At 37.7% G+C, this 22,515-nt stretch overlaps 2 long non-coding RNA genes across 4 annotated transcripts in view; one reads left to right on the top strand and one right to left on the bottom strand.

The window, feature by feature from the left end:
• The window catches only part of LOC134756580 (uncharacterized), a 67,857-nt gene that overhangs the window by 35,126 nt on the left and 10,216 nt on the right, over positions 1-22,515 (top strand). The gene's annotated exons all lie outside the window — the stretch shown is intronic.
• On the bottom strand, positions 1,123-21,342 carry LOC134756581 (uncharacterized). Its single transcript, XR_010129390.1, has 2 exons — positions 21,169-21,342; positions 1,123-1,348 (listed from the first exon to the last, which is right to left on the bottom strand). It is a non-coding gene; the product is annotated as an uncharacterized lncRNA (long non-coding RNA).

The raw sequence follows: 22,515 nt of genomic DNA, 5'->3' as shown, positions 1-22,515 counted from the left end.
TGTCTCTTGTTCTCATCTTACATAAAGGGTTGTTAGCGTAAGGTAAACGATCACTGTGAATTGATCGTTGGGGTTTAATCCACCTTACGTGGTAAGTTTTATTTTTTGGCATCTCAGCATATAGTTGGTAATAAAAGACAATTATTATAGTGATAAAAGATAACAGTTAGTATGTGATGATAACATATGGCAATGAGTGAAAACATATGAATGTATAATTGGAAGGTAGATGCTATATATTTGATATTTTAAAATTTCCTGTGATTCTGTAGTAGGATTGTTAAAGGAAAACTATTTTTTATTTTTATCTTACTTTACTTTTTTTTTTTTGAGACAGAGTTGTCTCTGTTGCCCAGGCTGGAGTGCAGTGGTACAGTCTCGGCTCACTGCAACCTCCAACACCTGGGCTCAAGCGATCCTCCCACCTCAGCCTCGTGAGTAGCTGAGACTATAGCCGAGACTACAGACATACACCACCACGGCCAGCTAATTTTTGTATTTTTTTTAGAGATGTGTCTCAGTATGTTGTCCAGGCTGGTCTCAAACTCCTGAGTTCAAGTGATCCACCCATCTCGGCCTCCCAAAGTGCTGGGATTACAGCCATGAACCACTGCGCCCAGCACAAAACTTTTTTTTAACACTGTTAGGAAAAGGCTCCTTGTGGTTCCTAACTCATAGCAAATTAGAAAGGAAGACATGCAGTGCAATTTGATTCAACAAATCTTTCTGGATTGCCTACTTTAAATCTTTTACTAGACCACATATAGAAATGCTTTATCTTGTAAAAATATAAGCTACTTTCAAAGAGATTTTCTTTAGTAAGATTTTAACCATTAGATAAGGCATCTTATTTATCTTCAAACTCTTAAGTGACTTGCCCGGTGATCACCACATGAACACAATAATAATTGTGTCTTTTCCTATGAGGATATAAGCTTTATGAGGGCAAAATTTTATCCTTATTTCATTGTCCTAAGGTTGTTAACAAACCTTAGAACACTGTAACAAAATGGGGATGTTTAACAGGTTTTTAAATAATGATACTAATAGATGACGTTTTTAATATGCCAAACAGGTATTATCCCTTAAATGAGTTATTGCATTAAATCCTCACAATAAACCTATAAGACACTGTGAACATTTTCATTTTATTGAGGTTTAGAGAGATTACAGAATTTCTTCAAGGTTGCATAGCTTGAAAATGGCGTGGCCAGGATTCCACCCAGGTCTGTCTGACTTCAGAGTTGAGACTCTACTGCTTTGATCTCCAAACTCAAAAAATACTTGGTGGCCAAATAAATGAATGAACTTCCATTTGCAGAAATTTGTAATTAATTCATCACTTTTCCTAGAAAAGGATTTCTGAATTCACAAACATTTCCCTTAGAGAAAGAACAAGTACAAGTGCCTATGAGATCTATTTTACTATATTTCAAAGATGCACCATTGTTTTATATACCAATTGTTTGTTGATTATAATTATAGATATCAGGTATGTATTAATATAGGTATCAACTAAAATTATAGACACCATTGATTACTAGTAATATCCCAAATTTAGAGACATTATAGTGTGTCCCTTAGAATGGGTAATAAATGTAATGTGTGAATATATAGGTTTTCTGTAATGCAATGCGAATTTTTTTCTGTAAGTTATGAGGCAGTACCATGCAGTGGTTAAGCACACAGACTATGGAGACAATCAGTGTGCCTGGTTTCAAGTCCCAGTTGGCTACTTATTAGCTTGTAGTCTAGAGAAAATCAGTCAGTTTCTCTGATTTTAGATACTTCATCTATTAAATGGGGATGAAAATAATATCTTCCTCTGGATCATTCAAGATATGCTTCATTAGACCTAGTGAAGCATTTTTAGTTTAATTTCTAGAGCCTTTTGCAAAATATGGATCGGATCCATTGCTTAAAATACCTATCAGCTGTCAGAGGACATATTTCTGCTTGTATTTTTTTTTTCAAGATTGTCTTCTAGTTCACAGATTTTTAACGGTTGTCAGGAAGTCTTCTTCAGTCCTATGATGCCCTAAAAACAGCCATCCTATCAGGTTATTGACCCTCACTGAGCTTGTGGTAAGTTCGAACATGATGTTAATGAGACGCATTTCCATCCACTCACTTCCCACTATAAGCTAGTTAATTTTGCATAAAGAAAACCTCCCATCCATAACTATAGCCTATAGTTCTCATTCCTTCCATCTAGGCAGGTTCTTGCTCCATATCTCTTTGCAATTGGAAGATATATATTCACTAATATTTTCTTGCTGTCTTGCTCTCTCTTCCACCTCATCAGTTAGTCTTTGCACAAATAAGCCTCTTAGCTCTATTCACAGAGCAAATGAACAGAATTCATCTTTGTTAGATGAGGTCCATGGCCCAGTGGATCTATTTGGAATATGCCAGACTATCTGTTAACTAGGGTGAGTTATAATGCATTTTTGGAGATGAAAAAAATGATGTCTTTTGCTCTCCTAGGAAATGTTTTTTAAAGTTAAGTTTAGGAACTGTAAGATGTGGGTTTTGTATGATTTTGTTGTTTGCAATTCTGACAGCTAAGAAGGAATAAAGACGCTAACAAAGGTTAACTTTGGACAGAGGATGTAAGAATGACCATTGTCTTTTTTGTACTCTTCTACATTTGAAACATTCTCCCTGGGAAAAGAATTCTAAATTCCTTCACCTGCTTGAAAAGGTCAGAAACCTCTTTCCAAAAATACTTTTTTATCCTCTAAATGCAATAGTCTCAACCCTGCCCACTTGTTAGAATCACCTGAAAACATGTTTTTAAAATCTCATGCCTGGAAGGATATGAACAGACACTTCTCAAAAGAAGACATTTCTGCAGCCAACAGACACATGAAAAAATGCTCATCATCACTGGCCATCAGAGAAATGCAAATCAAAACCACAATGAGATACCATCTCACACCAGTTAGAATGGTGATCATTAAAAAGTCAGGAAACAACAGGTGCTGGAGAGGATGTGAAGAAATAGGAACACTTTTACACTGTTGGTAGGACTGTAAACTGGTTCAACCATTGTGGAAGACAGTGTGGTGATTCCTCAAAGATCTAGAACTAGAAATACCATTTGACCCAGCCATCCCATTACTGGGTATATATCCAAAGGATTATAAATCATGCTACTATAAAGACACATGCACACGTATGTTCATTGCAGCACTATTCACAATAGCAAAGAGTTGGAACCAACCCAAATGTCCATCAATGATAGACTGGATTAAGAAAATGTGGCACATATACACCATGGAATACTATGCAGCCATAAAAATTGATGAGTTCATGTCCTTTGTAGGGACATGGATGAAGCTGGAAACCATCATTCTCAGCAAACTGTCACAAGGACAGAAAACCAAACACTGCATGTTCTCCCTCATAGGTGGGAATTGAACAATGAGAACACCTGGACACAGAGTGGGGAACATCACACACCAGGGCCTGTCATGGGGTGGGGGAGGGGAGAGGGATAGCATTAGGAGAAATACCTAATGTAAATGGCGAGTTAATGGGTGCAGCACACCAACATGGCACATGTATACATGTACCCTAGAACTTAAAAGTATAATTAAAAAAAAATCTCATGCCTGGAACCAAACACAAAGATTCAAACTTAATGTTCTTAGATGAGATTTGAGCATTATTATTGTTTAAAAGTGTCCCCCAGTGATTCTGATTTGCAGCCAATGAAATCCAATGAACTAATGTGTTGCCTTATCTAATTATCTCTCTGATCTCTTAGTTCTTTGAGAAATGAACTAATGGTAATATTTCATTTTATTCCTTATGGAACACTCAGCTAATATTTGTTGTTTGATTGAGACTAAGAGGAAAAATAGAGACATGATCTGGACTTTACAATATAATGCATGCCATTGTAATCCATCAGAGACATGATTGGATTTTTTTTGTATTATATCTCAGTGCCAATAATTTATTTTATTATTAGCCTTGAGCTAAATTTTAATGCCTCTCTCTGTTACAGAAACTAGAAATTTTACATCTCTGACTGGAATAATAATATAACATGCCCCAGGTCCCTCATCAATCTGTTCAATGAATAGATGATTGGCTATATGCCAGGGGAATCTGCTGCCCTCTGGAGGGTATTGTGCTGTTAGAGATGAAAACACCATTTCCCAGTGGATGTTCCAAGGCACATGGGAAATTATGAAACAAAACCAATGCAACAAAAGAAAAAGGTGTCATGGTCATTTGGAAAATTCATAGCATTTGAAAAATGCCACACACTCTTATCTCTCTGTAGGAAAGTCACACTGCAAATTAGCAAAATAGAGACTGAGAAGTTCTATAATAAGATATTTGTTTCCCAAACTAATTGGCCCACCTCCCATCCCACATACACACCTAATTTCTGTTAATATTTTGGAAACTAATATTCTACAAATAATATTTTGTATTCATAATCTACAAATTAATTAAATTAGGTATTTGGAGAAATTGAGGGAGAATAACTTAATGAAGGATTTCTTAAATAAACTACCAAAAAGGAAATATTGATGAAATGAATACATTAAAATGCAAAGATTCCGCATCCCATGCCATGACATATTAACTGGAGGGATGCAATCTGATGTGGCAGTGTGATGTGCCATGCTATTATATTCATGTTTATCTTTCTTCTTAGTGCTTATCCTAATGAAACATTTGAGATATTTATACTCAATATTTGAGATATTTGAGATATTGAGATGCAATAGAAGATGTTGACTTCAAGTACTATCATATTAGGTTAAAGATGTGTGAAGGATAGGCTGGGTGTGGTGGCTCACGCCTATAAATCTCAGCACTTTGGGAGGCTGAGGGGTGGATCACTTGAGCCTAGGAGTTTGAGACCAGCCTGGGCAATATGGCAAAACCCCATCTCTACAAAAAATACAAAAATTAGCTGGGCATTGTGGCTTGTGCCTGTAGTTCCAGCAACTTGGGTGGTTGAGGTGGGAGGATAGTTTGAGCCTGGTGGATAGAGAGGGACAGAGGTTGCAGTGAGCTGAGATTGTGCCATTGCACCCCAGCCTGGGCGATAGATAGAACCAGACCTTGTCTCAAAAAAAAAAAAAAAAAAAAGATGTATGAAGGACAGCAAGAGGCTAGGCAAGGCATAATGGAGTTCACCCTGAAGTTCAGTTAGTACAGAGTGGAGGCCCCAAGTATGCAACTCGGGCCAGAAAGATGACAAGTTTGGTGGAAATAAAAAATGTGTAGTCAGGAGGCTTGGGTTTCGTTCTTTTGTGTCACTAATTTTGTGATCCTGGCTAACTACATAAAATCCTCCTCATCTGTAAAAGGAAATCATGCAGAGCTGTCTAACGGTTGAATGAGATACCACATATGAAAATGCTTCATACAGCCTCTGACATCATAGGCACTCAACGAATACAAGTTCAAGGTAAATATGATTTGTGAGCACAGAGATAACACCAAACTAGACAGTCAAGAGGTCAACACAGGAGGAAGCAAAAACCGCAGGATACATCTAAAGTGACCAACCATCCAGGCCAAGTTTGCCAGGGATGGTCACAGTTTTAGCACATAAAGTCTTGCATTTGGGGAAACCAGGTAGTTTGGTCCTGGGAAAACCAGGATGGTTGGCCATCCTAGCTCAGAACCTAGAATAGGAGCGCAAACAACAAGGATTGGACCCCAAGAAAAAACAAATGGCCAGAACGCAGGAATGGAGTATGGAAACGCTAGGAATAATGGTCCTGATGCTGACCAATATTTCTCAGACAACAGATAGCAAAACAGGCTCAGCATGTGAGTAGGGATAAACCCATAGGTGGAAGTCAGTATACACACCTGACTTAACTGAGGGAACCTCAGGACACAGGTAGTGCTATGCAAGACAAATCTTACAAAGTTATTATTTTTTTCTTTTTTAAAGATCTGTCACTCAGGCTTGAGTGCAGTGGTGCCATCAAAGCTCACTGCGGCCTAAAACTCCTGGGCTCAAGCGATCCTCCTGCCTCAGCCTCCCAAATAATGCAATGGCAGACACATCACTGTGCTGGGCTAATTTTAGAAAATTTTTTGTAGAGATGGGAGTCTCACTTTGTTTTCGAGGCTAGTCTCGAACTCCTGGCCTCAAGCAATCCTCCTGCCTTGACCTCCAAAAGTATTGGAATTACAGGTGTGAGCACTGTGCCTGGCGCCAAATTAATTTCATAAGTGACTTTGGTGATGAGCTAAAATGAACAATGAGGAAAGGATGGTTTCTTCAATAAATAATGCTAGGACAGTAATTATCCATGATACAAAAGGAATCGAATTTTCTACCTCACACAATACAGAAAAGTTTATAATTTAGAAACCTAAATAAGGAAAAAAAAACTTTAAACATTTTAAGAGAAAATAAAGGAGAAAAGCTTAATAAAGATTTTAAGGCCAGGCGCAGTGTCTCAAGCCTGTAATCCCAGCACTTTGGGAGGCCGAAGCAGACAGATCACTTGAGGTCAGGAGTTCGAGACCAACCTGGCCAACATTGTGAAACACCATCTCTACTAAAAATACAAAAATTAGCTGGGCATCGTGATAGATGCCTGTAATCCCAGCTACTTAGGAGGCTGAGGTAGGAGAATCACTTGAACCCCAAAGGCAGAGGTTGCAGTGAGCCAAGATCATGCCACTGCACTGCAGCCTGGGCGACAGAGCTAGACACTGCCTCAAAAAAAAAAAGAAAAAGATTTTAAAATAAGCAATAAAAAGGGAAAGATTCATAAAGTTGATTATTTTTTATTTATTTATTTATTTATTTATTTTGAGACAAAGTCTTGCTCTGTCGCCCAGGCTGGAGTGCAGTGGCACAATCTCGGCTTACTGCAGCCTCTGCCTCCCGGGTTCCAGTGATCCTCCTGCCTCAGCCTCCTGGGTAGCTGGGATTACAAGCACACACCACCACGCCCGGCTAATTTTTGTATTTTTAGTAGAGATAGATTTCACCAGGTTGGCCAGGCTGGTCTCAAACTCCTGACCTCGGGTGATCCACCTGCCTTGGCCTCCCAAATTGCTGGGATTACGGGCATGAGCCACCGCGCCCAGCCAAAGTCGATTGTTTTAAAATAAAAAGATTCCATGAACACAGTGAACAGCCAAGCCATAAAATGAGAAACAATATTTGCAATATATCAAGCCTACAAAGTACTTATATCAGCAAGTACTTTAAGGAAAATGCCAGCAATGCAGTAGGCATAGAATAGGAATAGGCAATTCACGGAAGAAACTTCAGTAGTAAAAACATATTTTTAAAAAGCTCGGCCGAGCACAGTGGCTCACGCCTGTAATCCCAGCACTTTCGGAGGCCGAGGCGGGTGGATCACGAGGTCAGGAGATCGAGACCATCCTGGCTAACACGGTGAAACCCCGTCTCTACTAAAAATACAAAAAATTAGCTGGGCGTGGTGGCAGGCGTCTGTAGTCCCAGCTACTCGGGAGGCTGAGGCAGGAGAATGGCGTGAGCCCGGGAGGCGGAGCTTGCAGTGAGCCGAGATCGCGCCACTGCATTCCAGCCTGGGCGACAGAGCGAGACTCTGTCTCAAAATAAATGAATGAATGAATAAATAAATAAATAAATAAATAAATAAATAACTCAGTTTTACTACTTGTCAGAGAAATGCAAATTGAAACCACAATGAGATAAGATTTTACATCAAGCAGATTGTCAGAAATTAAAAAGCCTGGCAATACCAAGTGCTGGCGAGAATGTGAAGCCACAGAAGTTTTCTTACACTTCTACTGAGGGTGTAAATTGGTACAACCATCTTGGAGAGCAAATGCTCAATAGCTATAGATGTTTTGAAAGTATACACTTGTGCAATACCTCCTCGCTGTGCAGCCTAGAGAAACTCGCAAATGTGTGCACAATGGGTCATGTATAAGAGTGTTCACTGTAGCATGGTTTATAAGAGCAAGAGACTGAAAACACTCTGAATGTCCATCAGCTGTAAATTAAATAAATTGTTGTATAATTCATTCAATGGAATGCTAACATACAGCAGTTACGGTAAATGACTGAAGTTAGATGACCAATATCACGAAATCTCCAAAGCATAATATTAAACTAGAAAAAGTAAGTTGCAGAAATATTTGTACCATATGGTATCCCTTATATCAGCTATAAAATATGTGCAATATTATAAATTTTACGTGTACACAAATATGTAATAAAAATACAAAAAGTCACAGAGATAATAAACCAAATATTGATTACTTCTAAAGAGAACAAGATGGACATGAAATCAGAAATAGTTAATAAGGCATCAAATGTGTCTATTACGTTTTATGTTTAAAATATCTGATGTAAGTAAAGCAAAACGTTAAGATTTGACAGAGTTGGGTGGTAGATACGTAACTGTTATTTCATTCTTTAGAATTTTCTGTAGGCGTTAAGCATTTTATTTTGAAAAAATAAAAACAATGTTATTAACATTTAAATTCAGATTATTTCAGAATTACTCTAAAATATTTGTAAAAGCAAAACTATGCTTTCCGGAGTTGGCAACTTAACAAAGCCAAGTTTAACAGTCTGTTCAAAGAAAGTTAAAGTATGCCTTGTCCTGACACATATTTCACTGCCACTTAACCAACACTAGATGTCACTTTACTTCATGCATTTAATTTGAGAGTTTCTGGTTGAAATTAGATAAACTTGGGTATGTTTTATCATTTTCTTTCTCCAGTAGATACAGAGAATTATGAAAAATGAAAATCTTCTCTGCTATATATCCATCCAGGAAGACAAAGGACACGTGTATTTGGGTTTATCCTTTTATCCTTGGCACCTACTGCGTATAATAGGGTTGCAAAAGTATTGTTAACCAAATAAAGGATACAAGAAACTTTCGCGGAAGAAATGTTTAATATCCCCAATATGTATATAATTACATTTGGAACAGTTTTTCCTTCAAACGGCAGTGAGCTGTTGAAAGCAGACCTTCCAGGGATTTGCAAGGGAAAGGTTACGACTCTAATTTCAAAGCCCAGCTTGTGGTCAGTGGAGAGAAGACACCATTTCAGATCTTTCAACCCAAAATTGTATCTCAGTTCATTGGAGCATTGGATCTCCAATAAGGACTGACAAATAAGAACTCCTTAAATCAATAATTGAACCTTTTTAGAAGGAGAGGGACCTTTGATAATCATGAAAATCGTGAACTCTCTGGAAATTTTCATCTAAACATATAAAAATCAGCCGGGCGCAGTGCCTCACACCTGTAATCCCAGCACTTTGGGGGCCATGGTTGGCGGATCACTTGAGGACAGGAGCTTGAGACCAGACAGGCCAACACAGTGAAACTTTGTTGCTACCAAAAAAATACAAAAATTAGCTGGGCTTGATGGCACGTTCTTGTAGTCCCATCTACTTGGGAGGCTAAGACAGGAGAATCGCTTGAACCTGGGAGGTAGAGGTTGCAGTGAGCTGAGATCACACCACTGTACCCCAGCCTGGGTGACAGAGTGAGACCCTGCCTCAAAAAAATTTTTTATGAAAACATATACAATTGTTACATGCAGGTTTTGCAGATTTGCAGACCTCCTAAAAGCTCATGCATGGACTCCAGATCAGGACTCCTTGACCAGAATGGATAAAAGCACTTGCCCAGGTTCCTTTCCCAAGCTTTCTTAAACTCTACCAATAACTAGAATTTCAGCTGAGGCTGGCACATATCATGTGAACTAAACAACGTGACTACACAAATGAATGGAATGGAAACCAACCCTGTAAATTCAGGTAATTAACCAAACGTGGGCAGTGTCTACTTTGGAAATATTTGACTTATGGATAACAGTCAAAGTGTTTATATATACATTTTTTCTAAGAATAATTAAGAAAAGAGAAAAGTAATAGATTTGTTTGCTAAAATATTTATTTGGAAGCTTGTTTTTCCTTGGGGAGCAAACCAAATCCTAGGAGTTGCTCCACATAATATTTTCTAGTGCCTGAATAATTGTCCAACTGTTTTCATTTTACACCTTCTAACCAGAAAGAACTAGTTTATAATTTTGTTACTGACTTTCTTGCATCATAAATATTACAGAATAGCCCAAACTAGGTGAAATTAGTTCATTGTATGAATACAAATTAATGAAATTTCACTACATTGTGTAAAGATACTCTAAATCAAATAAGCTTGAACTCCAGAGTCTTTCCCTCCAAATCAAATAAGCTTGAAACTCCTTTATCTTCTTTGTTCCAGAGTCTTTCCTTATTAAAAAGACTTCTTAGGCTGGGCACGATGGCTCAAACCTGTAATCCCAGCACTTTTGGAGGCCAAGGCGGAAGGATCTGTTGAGCCCAGAAGTTTGAGACCAGCCTGGGCAACATAGTGAGACCCTGCCTCTACAAAAAAGTTTTAGAAAATTAGCCAGGCGTGGTGGCACTGCCTATGGTCCCATCTACTTGGGAGGCTGAGGTGGGAGGATTGCTTGAGCCTGGGAGGTTGAGGCTGCGGTGAGCCATGATTGCACCACTGTACTCCAGCCTGGGCAACAGAGTCAGACTGTCTCAAAAGAAAAAAAGACCTCTTTCCAGGGACACTCTGTTCTGTTAGCCACATATCAAGTTTTCAAAAACAGGTGTTGAATGACAAAGAGGGTTCTTCTTCTTCTTCTTTTTTTTTTAATGAAACGGAGTTTCATTCTGTTGCCCAGAATAGAGGGTAGTGGTGTGATCGTGGCTTACTGCAGCCTTGACCTCCTGGGCTCAAGTGATCCTGTTACTTCAGGCTCTGAAGTAGGAAGGACTATAAGAAGGTGTCACCATCCTCAGCTAATTTTTTTTTTTTTTTTGAGACAGAGTCTCACTCTGTTGCCCAAGCTGGAGTACAGTGGCATGATCTTGGCTCACTGCAACTTACGCCTCCTGGGTTCAAGCAATTCTCCTGCCTCAGCCTCCCGAATAGCTGGGACTACAGATGCCGCCACCACACCCAGCTAATTTTTGTATTTTTAGTAGAGACGGGGTTTCACCATGTTGGCCAGGCTGGTCTCGAACTCCTGACCTCAGGTGATCCGCCCGCCTTGGCCTCCAAAAGTGCTGGGATTACAGGCATGAGCCACCACGCCTAGCTGCTCAGCCAATTTTTAAAATTTTTGATATTGATGGTGTCTTGCCACATTGCCAAGCCTGTTCTCAAACTCCTGGGTTTAAGCAATCCTCCTACCTCAGTCCCCCAAAGTGTTGGGATTACAGGTGTGGGCCACCACACCTGGCCAGCATTCTTCTTTATCATGATCACCCTGTTACTGAAAGTACGTTATAGGCTATAGTTACAATAGATAAATTGGGCCAATTTTTAAGAAGTATCATTTTACTCACTGGAGATTATGTTAACGCCATGAGAATGGTAAAACCAGGGTTTGTTTTTCTTCTGTTATGCAACTTTGCTATATGTACTAGGCATATAAAGTAAAACAGTAGTATATTAGAGTCCTGATTTGGTGCAGTGATCATTTATAGGCTTAGCTGGTCATAGCACCCGGTGTGAAATTACATGCGGAAAATGGATCCTGTTTTAAGAGAATAGAATCTAACTTGGATTCCAATTCTTCAACCACCAAAAACTTCCACACCTCTTTCTAGGAGATACAGAAAAACATATGCCCTTTATTGGAGTCGTAAAGAGCTCTACATTCAGAGTTCTGTTTCCTTAAGGCAAAGAGCCTGAATGCTAACCCTTCTTTGTTTGTAATTGACAAAAACCATAGGATGTTTTCTTAAAGAAAATTATCATTATATATATATTTTTCTCCAGAGTTAAAATGTTGATACTGATAATTTTCTTTAAGAAAATATCTTAGGGATATTGTCAATTACAAACAAAGGAGGGTCAGCACTCAGGCATTTTAACTCTGGAGAAAAGTTTATATTTTCACAACTAAATACTTCACCATTTATCCAATAAAATCTGTAAATTTTCAGTTATTGATTTAACTATTTCTCTCTGACTTTAGAACTTGATATCATTTGACTGTTATCACAAGTACTTGATTTAATGGCCATGTTTTTCTCTAGACGATATCATCCTACATGAGTCATGGTAGGCTTAGTCAACAGACTTGTATTTCTTTTTGTTTTTTTGTTTGTTTGTTTTTGAGATAGAGTCTCACTCTGTCACCAGGCTGGAGTGTAGTGGCGCGATCTCACCTCACTGCCACCCCCGCCTCCCAGGTTCAAGCAATTCTCCTGCCGCAGCCTCCCAAGTAGCTGGGACTACAGGCATGCACCACCATGCCCAGCTAATTTTTGTATTTTTAGTAGAGATGGTGTTTCACTATTGGCCAGGATGGTCTCGATCTCTTGAACTCATGATTTGCCCACCTCGGCCTCCCAAAGTGCTGGGATTACAGACATGAGCCACTGCTCCTGACCTTGTATTTCTATTTCTATAGCCATAATTCTATAATCTTATTTGATCATTCCATCAATTTATGGTTCTGTAGTAAAATATTTTGTTTGTATATGTTTATATCATGTACCAAATGTAAGTGTTCATTTTACCATAATTTCTTGACACTTTAAAAATTGTTAGCATTTTCTAAAGTTTAGAATTATTCAGCTTGGGGGGAAGTTCAGTGAGGACTGCTGGTGGTGGATAGCATGAGACCTGGGTAATACTGAAAACAGCTCTGTGTCTAAGCTGCTCTTTGGATCAATAGACTTTCTTTCTGGGCCAAATTATATCTCCTTTTCATTGACAGGTGAACATCTCAATATCTTGTAGCCTTTTCTCCTTCTTAGAAAACATGATAGAAATAAATGGGTGAATCCAAAGCAGTATAATTTTAGCAAACAGAAAATATATTACACTCCTTCTGGAGTGTAATGGCATGATCACAGTTTACTGTAGCCTCGGGGCTTGAGTGAGCCTCCCACCTCAGCCTCCTGAGTAGCTGGAACTATAGGTTTGTGCCACCATGCCTGGCTAATTTTTGTTATCTTTAGTAGAGACGAGGTCTCAGTGTGTCACCCAGGCTGGTCTCCAACTCCTGAGCTTAAGCGATCCTCCCTCTTCTGTCTCCCAAAGTGCTGGGATTACAGGTGTGAGCCATCACGCCCAGCCCCTTATTAATTTTAAACTTTCGTGTATTCCTTTGGAGAATGTCTTTCTTGCCGCTTTTTAGCATATCCAAACCTTATCATAGTCGCCATCCAGCTTTTTTTTCTTTTTCTGGGTCTCCCAGTCTCTAGCATGTTTTATTGCCTTATACTAGTCTCTCATTGCTTTATGTGCAAATTATTACATGCCAAATCAGATTGTATGCCTCTTGAGAACAATCTTGTGCTTTATTTACCAAGCTTGGTAAACGCTGAATATATAATCTACTTTCCTTGCATTTAATTATCACTAAAGAGTTGATTCCCAATTTACTTTTTCCCCTACCATTTATGCATTTTGTTGGGAAATGTTTACTTATGTGCTGGGAAACATAAATAAAGCCCAAGATTGTTCTCAAGAGGCTTACAATCTGATACAAATTCATAAACTTTCTTAAAACATTATGAGATTTTTTTTTGCTTTTTTCTTTTTCTTTTTCTTTTCTTTTCTTTTTTTTTTTTTTTTTTAGCTCATCAGCTTTCTTTAGTGTTAGTGTATTTTATGTGTGGCGCAAGACACTTCTTCTTCTTCCAGTGTGGCCCAGGAAAGCCAAAAGATTGGACACCCCTGCTTTAGACTATTAATAAGCAGTTCTTATTTCTAAAGAAGTTTTGGGTCATATTCTTCTCTCCTTTTTTGGCCTGATCTACCGTAGGTGAATATTTGTAGATTAGCTGGTTCCCCTTCATTCCTTCTCTTCTGAAATGTGTGGTAAAGTAAAAATGCCTAAGGCAATAATTTGTGGATAAAAACGGCTGCACATGAAAAATAATTGATGTGGTTTAAAAATTACTCCGAGGTGGAAAATAAAATGCCTTTTCAACCTACACTCTAAAAAGAGTACTACAGCTAATTCTTTATAAATCATGGAATGGAAGCAAAGAAAGACACATTTTTGGGTAGTCAATCAATTTTAAATAAGGGGAGTTTTTAAATTTTGTATAAAAAATTAAAAAATGTTCAGTTCCCTAAAAGGACATAGCTGAAGATGAAGAAAGTCTTAACTACACCCTTAGCAATGTGAGTTTAATGTTTTCTATAATTATAAATATGAAAGCTGATCACTTTGGTTTCTTTATAAGTTAATCATTTTAAACATCACACACCAGGGCCTGTTGGGGGCTTGGGGGCAAGGGGAGGGAGAGCATTAGGACAAATAACCTAATGCATGTGGGGCTTAAAACCTAGATGACAGGTTGATAGGTGCAGCAAACCACCATGGCACATACAAACGTATGTAACAAACCTGCACGTTCTGCACACGTATCACAGAACTTAAAGTAAAATTTAAAAATAATAAGTTAACCTTTTTTAAAAAAATGCCTTTGTAGTTTTCGCTTTTTTCTATTATGTCTCTGCAAATTTCCTGGGAGTGACCCAAACGCAAACATTCTCTGCTTATGGTACTTCGCAAGGTGCTGTTGTCACTGTAGTGCTGCCCCAATGCCACCTACACCTGGCCTGCATGTGTGTTTACGATGCTAAACATTGGGATGGGACTAGAAGGTTCAACAAGATACATCAACGTGACACAGATACTATTTGATTGATTTTTTTTCTTCTTATGTAGATCTATATAGAGCCATCCTTTCTAAACTTATAGAAGTGCTTTTGTTTTAGTCACTTATTTCTTCATCTGAAATTCTTTGCTCTAGAACAGGGGTCCCCAACTCCTGGTCCATGGCCTGTTAGGAACCAGCCTGCACAGCAGGAGGTGAGTGGCCGGCCAGCATTACCACAAGAGCTCTGCCTCCTGTCAGATTAGTGGCAGCAATAGATTCTCATAGGAATTCAAACCCTATTGTGAACTGCACATGCAGGGGAACTAGGCTGCAGGCTCTCTATGAGAATCTAATGCCTGATGATCTGAGGTGGAACCGTTTTATCCCAAAACCATCCCCCCACCGACCCCATCCATGGAAAAATTGTCTTCCGTGAAACCAGTCCCTGGTGCTAAAAAGATTGGAGACTGCTGCTCTAGAAGATGCACTTGTTAAGAGAATTCTAATTCCCTGGTTTTCTTTATTTAAAAAATGAGTAATATTTTTTAAAGTCCAATACTTTTCTTTAAAAGGAAATTAAGCAGGAAATAGGAAAGAGTTTAGTCATTATCCTTTAAATTGCTGTATCTCATAGCTAATTCACACCAGAAGCCTAAAAATTAAGCAGCATTAAAATGTGATCATTCACTAGCATTTTTCACTGCTTGATTTGAGGCTGTTGTTAATTTCAATACTCATAGTGGTAGCTAAGCATAAAAATTAAAAATATATACATATATTTTAAAAAATCTTTAAGCTGTATGATTTATGATGTTTAGCAGTGTCTGTATATAAAGATAAAAATAGTCTAAGTATGTATCATATTTGTTATAGCCTAATAGTTTACTTTGTCAGTGAGGGAATTTACTAGTCAATTATATAAACATTATAATTGAAGCCTATGCATGGATTTTGAGAAAAGAAATAGGCTGAGATAATGAAAGGCAGTGATCTTAACTAAACATCTAAAGATTAAAATAGAATTAAAGCAATAACTACAATATATTACAATTAGCAATAACTACAATATATTACAATTACAATACACTACAATATATTACAATTAAAGCAATAGCTACAATATATTAAAATTAGGCTGACATAAAGCCTTTAATTTCAACCATGTTAAATATTATATGTTAAATAATATTCAGCCATGTAAAATAAGTATGTTAAATAAGTATTAAATATATTTTGGACATTTAGAGTAAGGAAATGTAAATGTTTCTCTATGAACATTTTACTAATAAACTTGTAAAAATCAACTGGCAAAATATATTTTCTTAACTATGTGGAAAAAGTATAAAAGAAACAACCCATATAAGTACATACTATGTGCAAGACACTATTCCTAGAACTTTATGTGCAATGATGACTCATTTAGTCCTTGATATGGTTTGACTCTGTGTCCCCACCCAAATCTCATCTCGAATTGTGGTCCCCACGTGTGTAGGGAGGGACCTGGTGTGAGAGGTGATTGCATCATGGGAGCGGATTCTCCCATGCTCTTCTCGTGATAGTGAGTGAGTTCTCAAGAGATCTGATGGTTTAAAAGTGTGTGGTGGTTCTCCCCGCTCTCTCTCTCTCCTGCTGCCCTGAGAAGAAGGTCCGTGTTCCCCTTTGCCTTCCACCATGATTGTGAGATTTCTGAGGCCTCCCAGTCATGCTTCCTGTTACGTCTGTGGAACTGAGTCAATTAAACCTCTTGTCTTCATAAATTACCCAGTCTCAGGTAGTTCTTTATAGCAGTGTGAGAACAGACTAATATAGTCCTCATAAGAAATCTCTGAGAGAAATACTCGTAGTATCCCAATTTACAGATGAGGAAACTGAGGCATAAAGAAGATAGATAATTTGCCCAAAGTCACTCTGCTAGTGAGTGGGATTCTAACCTAGAGTTAGAACATGAGCGTCTAGGCTCCTAATCATTTCACCATTCTGCTTTTGCAGCATGATCAGTAATCTTTTAATTCACTTTGGTTAGAGCAATTAAAAATGTCTGGTTAAAATAACAAGTTATGGTGAGTTAGTATTATTACATTATTACTATCACAACATGGAATTACCCAAATAAGTTGTATAGAATTTTTAAAAATATGAGTACATTGCTGGACGTCACACCCTTAGGCTTCAGGGACTGAAGACACATTGCAATTTACTCTAGGCTAATTAGCAAAAAAGAAAAAAGCACCACTGCACCTGGTAGGAAAAAGATAAATAATAGTTAATTTTTATTAAATGCGTATGATGTGTCAAGCATTATTCTGAGTGCTTTAATTAATGTATTTAATCCTACCACAATCTTCTAAGATATGTGTTATTATTACTCCCATTTTATGAATGAGGCTTAGTGGGAGTAACATGTTCACCCTGCCCTCTTCCTCCTCTATTCTTCATTGTTGGAGATTTCAGAATCTTGGTTGTTTTCTTGTTTTTTACTGGTGGGTGATTTTAAAATTTTTAGGTGGCTTTTGCTGGGAAAGAAAGTTGCAACCTTTGGTTAAAGACTGAGTTGAGGCTGAGCGCAGTGGCTCACGCCTGTAATCCCAGCACTTTGGGAGGCCGAGGCAGGCGGATCACAAGGTCCAGAGTTTAAGACCAGCCTGGTCAATGCATTGAAACCCCTTCTCTACTATAAAAATTAGCCGGGCGTGGTGGCATGTGCCTGTAGTCCCAGCTACTCAGGAGGCTGAGGCAGAAGAATTGCTCGAACCCAGGAGGCAGAGGTTGCAGTGAGCCAAGATCATGCCACTGCTCTCCAGCCTGGGTGACAGAGTGGGACTCCGTCTCAAAAAAAAAAAATGAGTTGAAGGATAATTGCTGCTTCGTGACAGAATTTTAAGAAAATGGCTTTGAAGGCATTTTGCTTTCTGCCTGTAGTGTTACTACTGCATGATCTGGTTTAGTACAATAATAATGACCAGGAGCTCTGGCATCTAATTTTTCAAATCCTGGCTCTGCCTCTGTCTTAGAAGCAGAGGTTCCTGTTCCTGCTGCTATAACAAAATACCTTACACTAGGTAATTTATAAACAACAGAAATTTATTCCTCATAGTTCTGGAGGCTGAAAAGTCCACCATCAAGGCAGCAGCAGATTAGATGTCTGGTGAGGGTCCCCTCTCTGCTTCAAAAATCACACCTTCTCAAGAAATCCTCCCATGGCAGAAGGGTGTGAACAGGACAAACAGGCTTTCTCCAGCACTAAGGGCACTAATCCCATTCATGAGGTGACCCAATCACCTTCCACCTCCTAATACCATCACCTTGGGGGTTAGGTTTCAACACATGAATTTTGGAGGAACACAAACATTCAGACTATAGCAGCCTCTTCTTAGGTGATCTTGTGCAATTTCTTGAATGGATTATACAGAAATATCCCTGCTCTGTTAGTGTTCCTGGGGTAAGGGTAGGAGAGGGTCATGGGTTGGGATAGGAGGAGAGCTGATTGAGAAAGGGAATGAAAGAGGCCGGAGGCTATAAAAGTATCTAAAATTGTTTCCTCCTAACCTCATTCGACATTTTCCCTTACTTACTTGATGTTTTCTGTTTGCTTAATGATGAAATCTGTTTGATTCCTGTGAGCTTTTTCTTAGTCATATGAGAACTTTCTAGAACTAATGGGGTTGCATGAGAACTGACTTCCAGGCCCACCCATGCTGTTACAGTGAGATCACTTTTTGTAGCACTAGTTCTCGTTCTGCTTGCCATCTTTCCTGATGTGTCACCAATGTTGTCTGTGAACCACACCCACAAAAACAACTCAGAAACAGATTTTCTTGAACCACATGTGACGTTGGCAAAGTGTGGTATTTTTAAGTAGGCCACATAGCTATCTAACTGATCACTCTTCCTCCATTGTGAACAAATATGTATTGAGAACTTACCCTGTCCCTGGCACCAGTGATAAAAAGACAAATGTCCCTGGCTACTTCGTATTAGCAGCAAGCCTAGTATGCCTTATACACTGCCAGGGTAGATGGTTTTTATTTTTTTTAAGTTAAGTTGCTTTCCAACTCTTGACTGTGCATAACTTTTTCTTATAACCTGTGGTCTCTATTTTTGCCTTCTGTTTAGCTCTTTCACTAGTATCATTACTTGCAAATATGCCAGAGCATCTCAACTTTATTCTACCAGGATCACGATTGATTTATATTCCTCTTTTGGCTCCTTGCAGTGCTTTTTTCTGCTAGTGCAAGCTATTTACATGCACTTACTCTGCACTTTGCACACATTATTCCCCTTGTGGTATTACCCCCTGTGAGGTCTAGACCTGTGCTATCCAGTACTGAATGAATAAGATATTCCACAAATACATACACTATATATAGGTGTCTATCTATCTATCTATCTATCTATCTATCTATCTATCTATCTAAAGTCTCTCCATATTACCTATAATGTATATTATATATATGTAACTTAAAACTCTAGATATGCAGCTAAAAAATGAACTGGCTATAGTCTTTGCCCTTTTAGTATTTAACTAAAGACCTGCCTTTCTAAAGAAAGCTTCTGGTTTCAATCGGATAAAATTAATTTTTGACCTTGCTTGTACATGGGATGAGAGTTTAAAAAGTTATAATATAACTGGTAATCTTGTGTCACTGTAAGTTTGACATATATCATTTCTTAGTGAGAAAGCAGAAGCTATGCTATGAAATCCTCTCCCTCTCTGCTTTGAAGAAATTTTTATGGCAGAAACTAAACTATAATGCAGCTTAAACTTGGAACTAAGCCGAACAACTAGGATTCATGGGCATATCAGCATCATTATGATGGTGATGATCATGATGATCATTACTACCTTACCATTATCATCTCATCACAAGTATTATTACTACTACTAATGAGAGTTGTAATTATATTACTTTTATGTTGATTCTTTCTCCAAAATGAATTCCTCCCCTCTCTTCCCATTTTTTTACCTCGTCCTAATTGTGTTTATAGAAACAGAAGTGACAATTTACTTAATTACATAATACTAAACAAAAGAATATTGTATCAACACTGATTTGGCATGGAATGAGGTTGCCTATTAAAGCTGTATTATCATAACATATCTCCCAGACATGATATTTTTTCTGCTTGCAGCCAAAAGTAGAAATTTTTTTGAAACACATTTAGAGTTGTTTCTGGAGTTAGGCATTAGTAGATTATCACTAATTGCTTGAGAGACCCCACAGTCCTAATTAGACAGAAAAGTGAAATGCAGAGGCAGGGCTACCACAGTCAGCCTTGAAGATTGCGTGCTGCAGAATCCCAGGGCATGCTACTCACATGATGTGAATGGCATTCCCAACATCGTGCAGCAGAGCAACCTGCACATGTGGAAGTACTGAGAATATTGTAGGAAAAAATAAAGAACATTTCATGAAAGCATTTGGTAGATCCATGGTCATCTCATTGTCTTTGAAGGTAAATTTTATTTTTAAATTTAATTCTTTCTAGAAGCCATGAATATTAAGAAGTATAATAATTTGAATGAAAAGAGAAAAAAGTTCTTGGTAGGAGATTCTACAATCAATATTCAATTTCACAAAAGTACACCATTAGAAATGAGAAAAGCAAATGTAAAACTTGGACTTAGAGTGTGTAAAGGGCAAATCAACTAGTAGAGAGGGTAAACATAGGAGAAAAGAGTTAAGAAAAGAAATGACTCTAGCAGTAGTGCAGATTACATAGCTTGAATTCTCTCGGTACAAAACATCTAGTTGCCAGCTAAAAAACAAACATTTTAAAGCATGTTGTTTGCCTCACAAAGATAATAAAGGAAATCACCAGTCCTCCAATATTGTGACTATTCAAAATGTACTGCATATTCTAGCCAGTGTAATTAGAAAGGAAAAACAAATAAAAATTGTAAAGATTGGAAAGAAGAAATAAACAGTCCCTAAATGTACACAATATGGTTGTTTATATGGAAACATGGAGTTAGGCATAAGAGACTACAAATTATTAGAATTAGGAATTTAGTAAGGTTGCTGGATATAAGATCAATATACAAAAATCAATGACATCCCCATACAGCAAAGACTAAGAAATATTACTTTTAAAAATATATCGTATATAAAAATAATCAAAAATATGTATAGGAATAAATCTAATAAATGATTGGCAAGATTTTTATGTAGAAAATTAGGCAACTTTGTTGAAATGTCTTTAAGAGGACCTAAATACATGGAGAATATATGATGTTCATAAAAATGTAAACTAAATTCCCTAAAGATGTAAATACTCCTTAAATTAACTATAAATGTAATACAATTCCAATTCAACCCAACCCAGCAGATCTGAGTAGTGGAATAGAATTGAGCTGCTGGTATTTGAGGTGAATCTGGAATTCTTTTGAGAGCCTAGTATAATTAACGGTGCCTCTGATAGAAAAAATATTCCCTGTAAATTTTGTTATCAAAAGGATGAATACTCAGATATAGGTTGCAAATAGAAAATCTACCTTATTTACCAAGAACTTGAATATTTACCTCAACATAAGAAACTAAGGATATGATGATTTCTTGGCAAAGGAATTGCTGTGTCAGTTGCAAGATGGCATTTTTCATCCATGACTCAGAAGTCTGGAATACCTGCCCAGTGCCTCATATGGATATAGACTCTAGGCTTCCAGACCCAGAGAGGAGAATGTTTTAGCAAGTGCATACTGCCACACATGAGAGCATCCAAAGCATCCAAAGTTATCTGAACTACTATACCTCACCCAGAGGCTACCTGTTAAACTATAACAGGCATGCCACCTGTTCCTTCAGAGGCCAATAAGTGATCTTTGAACAGGGTTGGAGTTAAAAAGTAAACCTATCCTTCACGTTTCTGCATTGTTAAAACTAAAGTACTTATAACAACGGACTTGATATGACTCTGTGGTCAATGTTTGCTTCTAAGATTGGCTCATTGTTTACATTTTAAAGGAAGAACACATTTGTTATGAAAAAGTTTTTCCGAATAGTGTGATTGCTTTGGAAGCAGCTCTTAAAACTGTAACACTATGTAATTGGCCAAACTTTCTGTACTACAGTTACCCTTCCAACTCTATAACTGTGAGTTTTTGGTATTTTTCAGTGAAAAGAGAGCCAGTTCAAAACATAAGATTATATAGATGTCTTTTAAAAGAGTTATACTATCACTTTTGTGTTAAAAAACAAGAATTCCAAAGAACGCCAATAAAGATTAAAATCTTCATCAACAAGCATTTATTTTCTCAATAGGCGTGAAAGCATTATATAAAATATGGAAAAAATCTCAGACTAGTGATGTGTTTGGTGTGTCCTTTCAACAACTTCTTCTGTGTTTCTGGCTCACCCTCTTACCCTGCTTTTCCTCTCTTACATCCTCTTCATTGTGGAAAGAGGTAATAGATACAAACCAAAAACTTCATGGAAAGCATGCATGGCAGTCTGTTTCCTACAATATACACTAAAAGTGTAATTAGTTTCCTATTTACTTTTCTCTTCTGTTGTTTACTAGTTGCTAACAGTGACTATCATTTGAAAAGGGTGAAAATAGTAAAGCTATAGATGATCTGAACAGATCAGTCAATTTGACCTAGTGAACGTTTATCAAATACTTCAATAACAGCTGAATTACACATTCTTTTCAAATTCACATGAAATATACACCACGATAGGCCATATGCTGGGCCATTAAACATACTTTAACAAATTTAAAATAATAGAAATTATACAAAATATGATCTCAGAAAAGTTAGCTGGAGAATCCCCAAATATCTGCAAATTAAACAATGTGTTTCTGAATAACTCATGAGCCAAAAACGAAATCTCAGGAGAAAATTTTAAATATTTTGAATTAAATGTAAA

The sequence above is a fragment of the Gorilla gorilla genome, chromosome 10 (assembly GCF_029281585.2).
Source record: "Gorilla gorilla gorilla isolate KB3781 chromosome 10, NHGRI_mGorGor1-v2.1_pri, whole genome shotgun sequence".
Taxonomy (NCBI): Eukaryota; Metazoa; Chordata; class Mammalia; order Primates; family Hominidae; genus Gorilla; species Gorilla gorilla.
This window is presented reverse-complemented; position numbering and strand designations above follow the sequence as displayed.